The sequence below is a fragment of the Aotus nancymaae genome, unplaced genomic scaffold (genome assembly GCF_030222135.1).
Source record: "Aotus nancymaae isolate 86718 unplaced genomic scaffold, 86718_ANA_hifiasm-v0.15.2.pri h1tg000020l, whole genome shotgun sequence".
NCBI lineage: Eukaryota > Metazoa > Chordata > Mammalia > Primates > Aotidae > Aotus > Aotus nancymaae.
Window position 1 is genome coordinate 63233521 of NW_026988432.1, and position 6880 is coordinate 63240400.

The 6880-nt window shown below is 41.9% G+C and overlaps 1 long non-coding RNA gene across 1 annotated transcript; it reads right to left on the reverse strand.

The window, feature by feature from the left end:
* Positions 1–1380: 1380 nt before the first annotated feature.
* On the reverse strand, positions 1381–4615 carry LOC105713190 (uncharacterized). The gene is made up of 3 exons (XR_001106500.2): positions 4526–4615; positions 4220–4320; positions 1381–3685 (listed from the first exon to the last, which is right to left on the reverse strand). It is a non-coding gene; the product is annotated as an uncharacterized LOC105713190 (long non-coding RNA).
* Between the last annotated feature and the right edge of the window lie 2265 nt (positions 4616–6880).

Genomic DNA, 6880 nt, shown 5'->3' on the forward strand with positions numbered 1-6880 from the left:
AACCTATTTTGTCTGTTTTCCCCTCCCACTGCTGCACAGCAGGGTCCCTCTGCTTCAGTCAGGAGGTTAGATCTGCCATGTCCGTACCACCCACCCATCCCCACTGACAGCACTTTGTGAACTGGGCTATTCTACCACAAAGGTTGCCCCTACACATCCTGCAGAGCCTGGTTACACATATCATCCTAACAGATGCCCAAATTATTCACTCCAACCCATTTTACAAGTTAGCCCTTCATCTTATAGTGTTTTAAAGTTAAAAGCATATATGCCTATTGATCCTCACAATTTTAATAAAGCACTCTCTCCATTTTCACTTCAATATCCAGTCCAGGTAAAAGGTAACAACTGATAAATATTTGTTGATGAATGTTCAACATTTAATCATGTATCACTCCTAAATACCATGAATCATGTTAGAGACAGCTACATGGAAAGACCAAACGAGAAATGAATGCCTTATTGTAGAGGGCCTATTTGTTTGACCATATTCTCCAGGTCCAAGAAGTCTTTGTCTTTCACACAAAATGAAGTCACTCCTGGCCCACCTGTGGTACTTCATCTATGGACTTATTCAAGGAGTTGACAAATTTTAGAAAGGCCTGAGAAAACTGTAATTGAATACAACTTGTTTCATTGTTCTGCTCCTTCTGAATTGTAGGGGACTGCCACTCACTGGCATCCTTTGTCCAGAACACATTTCACTCTGGGAACTTATGAGGAAACAGACACGCTGCATGTAATGTCAGGGTATACTGAGAATATCACTGTCTTAGTCCATATGTGTTGCTATAAAGGAATACCTGAGGCTGGATAATTTACAAAAATGGGTTTATGTGGCTCATGGTTCTGCAGGTTGTACAAGAAGCCTGACAACAGCACCTACTTCTGGTGAGGGCTTCAAGGAGTTTCCACTCATGGCAGAAGAGTGTGTGCAGACATTACATGATGAGACAGGAAGCAAGAGGGGTGGCAGATGCCAGGCTCTTTAATGACCGGCTCTGGAGGGAACTGATCATGTGAGAACCCACTCATTGCCATGAGGACAGCACCAATCATAAGTGATCCACCCTCAGAACCCAAACACCTCCCACCAGGCCCCACCTCCAACACTGGGGAATGCATTTCAACATGAGGTTTGGAAGGTCAAATATTCAAATTATAGCATCAACCAAAGTTAAAGCTGCAGGGAAATTAGAAGAAAAACTGGAAAGGTGAACAAAGATTTAGTGAAACATAGCACATTATAGAATAGAGAGGGGAGTCTATAGGGTGCAACTGTAGTTGACCATATGTTCTTCCATAACTGGTTAGTTTAACTGTTACAGGTATTTTACTGAAGACTTTCCCATCTGAATACAATAGTTAAAAGTATTCTCTAATTGTCTTATAATTTCCTTACCTTGTTTGGGAGTCAGATTATACCAGCCTTGCTAAATGTGTAGGGGAGCGTTCTAACTTCTTGCCTTTTGGGAAAAAGTGCATTAAGTGTTTGAGGGGTGGAAGGGAGGGGCTGCAAAGGGCATGAGGAAACTTTCAGGAGTGATGGGTATATTCATTCTCTTGAATGTGGTGATGGTGTATACAAATGCCCAAACTCATCAAATTGTACATTTTAAATATTCAAGTTTATTGCATATCAATTATACTTCAATAAAGTTGTTTTTTTGTTTTGTTTTTGAAACCCTCACAATTTAGTTCTGGCCTCCGTGTGCGGGCTCTGAAATTCGCTGGCAGTGGCCTGAATCCCCATGCCCACTGTGACAAAGTAGGAGCACCGTCATCCTGGACAAACACTGCCACTTTAAGTTATACCTCCTCTTCTAGCCTCTTGCATTTCAAGGAAATCACTTCTAACTACAAGCAGCCAGAAAGAGCAGACAGTAAAATACAGATAAGACAGCTCGGGCACAGAGGGAGATGGGGGAAAAGTCTCTTGGGTAACTGCCAAACTTCACCTTCATACAACGGACCGCAGTAAAACAGTGGGCCTTAATAAGCACATTCCTTTCCCTTCAGGTGCACTAAGATAGGAAAGCTAAAAGCACACTCGGGGGATATGCCTGCACTGCAGAAAGATGTATGGGAACAGACACACAACTCTCCCAGATAAGCACAACTAAAGAGACACAGAAGCAGTTTAAGTCTCTGATAAACACTCCCACCCTGAATCCTTAAAAATGGTAAGAGAGCGTGACTCTGACCTAACTCAGCCAGAAGTCCCTCTCAGGTTTGTTTTCTCTAAAATATCCTTGACCATCAAGCCACCGTTTGTGTTTCTTTCCTTTTTCTTTAATTCTTACACACTGGGGCCTAGGGAAAAGATCATTCTCTACCCACTTTGATTACCTGAGAAAAGAACACCAGAAAGGGAAACCACAGGGAAAACATTAAGATTTGTAGCCAGGCATGACAGCTGATACCCATAATGCCAGCACTTAGGGAGCTTGAGGCAGAAGATTATTTGAGACCAGGAGTTTGAGACCAGCCTGGGCAATATAGTGAGACCCTGTCTCTAAAAAAAAAATAATAAATTATCTGGGCCTTGTGGCAAGTGCCTGTAGTCCTAGCTACTCAGGAGGCTGAGGTGGGAAGACCCCTTGAGCTCAGGAGTTCGAGGCTATAGTGAGCTATGATGGTACCACTGCACTCCAGCCTGGGTGACAGAGCAAGACCCTGTCTCAAAAAAAAAAAAAAAAAAAGATTTGTAGACTATCAAGAAAGACATTAAGAATGTCTCCTGTGAGGCCAGGCATGGTAGCTCATATCTGTAATCCCAAGCACTTTGAGAAGCCATGGCAGGAGGATTACTTGAGCCCAGGAGTTTGAGACCAGCCTAGGTAAGATAGAGAGACCTTGTCTCTACAAATAAAAATAATTAACTGGGCGTGGAGGTGCAGGCCTGTGGCTCCAGCTACTCAGGTGACTGAGGTGGGAGGATTGCTTGGGCAATCCTCAGGCAATGGAGGCAGCAGTGGCCTGAGGTAGCAACACTGTACTCCAGCCTGGGCGACAGAGCGAGACCCTGTCTCAAAAGAAAATAAATAAAACAGAATGTCTCCTGTGGAAAATGACAACTTCTAGTAGAACAATTGTGGGAAACAGACAGGATCTTTCTGTTCTTTCCACAGTGTTTCAGATTTCAGACAGCCCAAGATTCCTCTAGCTAATGACTTCACAATTGGTAACAGCAAGTTACCATCACAATGTTTCTTCAACATGTATTATGACAGTTCTTGGGAGTGTGCCAGATTACAGTTCACACCTGAGTGACAATGGTAATGGCTTTAGAGGCTTGCAGATCCCTTGGACCCAGGAAATACAACTTTTTGAGACATTTGGGAGAAAATAAAGGGTTTTACGTCAGCCTTCTCTGGGGATTCCATGAACACTACACAGATCTGAAGACACATATTCCACATTCTTAAGGAACCATGGAAGTCAACCTTAAATCATTTAAAGAGAGAATGAAACTTGAAGCAATGGTCAAGAAGAGCCCTTATCTGATCTGCTCTGCAACTACTGGAAATGTTAAAGGAGACAGTTTATATTATAGTGGCTGGGAGTAGTGGCTTAGGCCTGTAATGCTAGTGCTTTGAAAGGCAGAGCAGGGCGGATTGCTTGAGGGAGAATTCAAGGTTGTAGTGAGCTGTGAACCAGCCTTGGCAACAGAGTGAGATCCTGTCTGTAAAAAAAGAAAAGAAAAAGTTTACATTACATTTGGAGACTGGAGAGGAGCTTTTGAATATTGCTATGATTCTTCAGATAGTCTCCTAATTAAGTAGGTAGTATCATTTGATAAATGCCTTACAACCATCAGAAAATAATGTTCCCATTACAGTAAGTAGAGCAAAAGCACAATCTTCTTCTCAGGTGGCTCAGCATTCAACGCAGGCTCTGTAGAAAACTCATCCAGTAACTCTGGTCGGGAAATAAGGCTGGGTTAAACCACCTGCACAACTTTCCTGCCCACGAAGGAGAAGTTTCTTAAAAATGATTCCCTGACGAAAATCAGCATTTGTAATTAAAAGAGGCCCAAAATGAGAAAAAAAGGAAAAAATGTCTTCCTGTTTTGTGTTCTCCTCCATCTCTCTTTATGCAGTTGTGAGAAAGAGACCTCGGCCTTCCACTTGATCAGGGATGACATTGCTGAGACCATGACGGCAGTGATGTCTGCATTCTGTTTCTTTGCAAACAAACAGGGGACTCCAGTGCTCACCTGCTTCAGAAGAGCGCCCAGCAGCTGTCCACCTCCTGGCTGGCCCGTGGCTGCACAGCTCTGATGGACCATGAAGACCTGTGTGTATTGTGCCTTCCAAACTGTGATATAGGAGTTAAAAAGAAATTATTTAGGCAGATAGAATAAGGAAGTCCTTGGTAAGGTCTTCCTTTTAATGAAAAGCAGCCCCAAATCATTTTCTTTTCTAACATAGAGCAGCCTGTAAAATCGAGCAGCAGACATAAACAAGCGAGCAGGAAGCTTGCACAGAGGAATGCTGGCAGTTGTGCCAATAGAAAAAGTTACCTGGGAATAGACATGTTCAAAACGATGGCTCCATCTTCTCTTTGCCAGCCACATGTACAGTAAGGAGCAGATAAGATGGCGCTGGCCAAGTAGAAAACCTATTTGCATAATAAGATTAGGGTGGATTGACCAGCCTTCCCAGCACACCATATAAATGTCACACCTGATCAAATCAATCTGTTGTCCCTGGGTAAATCAGACACCGTCTCGTCAAGACTGCCTATAAAATCTGCTGCAGTCCACCTCAGGACGTCTTTTTCCCTTTTGGATGACTCTCTCTCAAAAGAGAGAGAAAGCTGCTCTCCTCTCTCCTTTCTTCTGCCTATTAAACTTTATGCTCCTTAACCCACTCACATGTCCATGTCTTTAATCTTCTTGGTGCAAGATGACGAACCCAGGGCATTTGTCCCAAACAGCAATGCAGCTGGACAGCTCTTGCATACCTCCATAGAAAAGACGTGGTTGCTGCCTCCTCTGGTGGGGAAAAACATTCTGCTGATTAATAACTCCTCAAGATAAAAATGGTAAAAACCAATCAACAGAGGCAGACATACCAGAGAAAAGAGCCAACTGATGCTCTCAGAACCCTCCATCATATGCCATTCCTCTCTCATCTAAGGATCCCACATAGAGGTATATGCACCACATGCAGAAATATTGTCTTATGAGGAAAGACATGCCAGACGGGCAGAGGCTTTCAGAAAACCCTCAATTCAGCAAACTAACTCTCTAGGCCCAGACTGGGAAAATCTCCAAACTCTCTTAACTATAGGAATTATTTCAGCCCGTGTCAGCTACACCGAGCTCGCCCCTAGTTCTGAATAAACTATTATTGATTTCTATCAAGGACAATTATATGAAGTCAGTAAAATCCACATGCAGAGCAGAATTGGAGGTCACATTCAACAACTGAATATGACCTCGGTGTACTGAAAACAAGCTTCCAGGAAGGACCTCCACATTGGTTTGTGGATAAAGTAAAATAATTTGTGAAAGAGACAGATCCTCAGACTTTGGCATTACTGGAAAAGCTCTTCAGGAGACATGAAGTTGGTAGGAGTTTCTGCTGTGTCTGAGGGGCTGACATGAGGATGTAATATGTGAGACTAACCAAGTCCAGCATGAAAGCTAGGCCACTACCCTGAAAGACTTAACAAAAATGTTTTGTGTATGTTCAGACTGTACTCACTTCACAGGTGTACTGATGCCTTAAAAAATATTTTTGCTACCCTAGGCAGTCTTTAGCAAAGGGTTGCCCTGAAGATTGCAGGACTTAATACTGGCTTCTCTAAACACTATTAAAGGTGGGAGAAATCACACATTTAACTAGGGAGTTCTTTTAATTTTTTTTTAAATTGTACAGCTTATAAGTATACTTTAAATCAGAAATCAGAAAATTTTATTGATTTTAGTAAATATTTATATATAGAACAGCTAAACCCCAGTAGGTAAAACACCAGGGACTGACTATATACATAAACCCACAACAATTTTACTTTAGAACTTAAAGATGCAACTAAATCATGGTTTCTCAACTTGACATGATTTTTTGGACAATTCTTTGTGGTTGGGACTGTTCTGTGTGTGGTGGGATATTTAACAGTATATCTAGCCTCCATCCACTAGAAGCCAGTAGTCTCTCTCTCTCTCACACGCACACACACACACACACACACACACACCCATTGTCACAATCAAAAGTGTTTCCAAACAAATATCCCCTGGGGTGGTGGAAAACGTCCCTTGGTTAAGAATCACTGAACTAGATATATTATCTCTTTCATGAATGTCTTATGTCTAGTGCTATCATGTTCTGTTCATGTTCTTACTCTTTCCAGAAAGGGAACAGCCATATAGATTGATTTCCTTTCTGTTATTATTTTGTATATATTTTCTGAAGAAAAATTTATAAACTTTAAAAAGAAAAATAAGAAAAGAGACTTGCTCTGTCTGAGTGCAGAGCCCCCATGATTAGGCTGCCAAATCTCAAGGCAGGTCATTCTCCCACTTCCTGAAAGTATAAAGGTGAAAGAACTGGATTTTCATTTGCAAAGGATTTTTCTCAAGAGGTCTTGTGACCAACTGTAATAATAAAAACCCCAGATGTTATCAGATGAAAGGAAGATCTTACAGATCAGTCTGTCACACTCAAAGGGGAAATATAATCTGTTTTAGAAAAAAAATTCTCTGGTGTCAAGAGACCACATAGATTTAATGACCATCTTGCCAGTCACTGTATTAAACAAGTAAAAAGAAATAGACTTCTTTCCACCCAAGAGCCTGGAGTCCCATGGCGAGGTCACATACATCTAGTTTCTGTATGTCCACTTTCTGCCTTTGCTGACGTCAATAGAA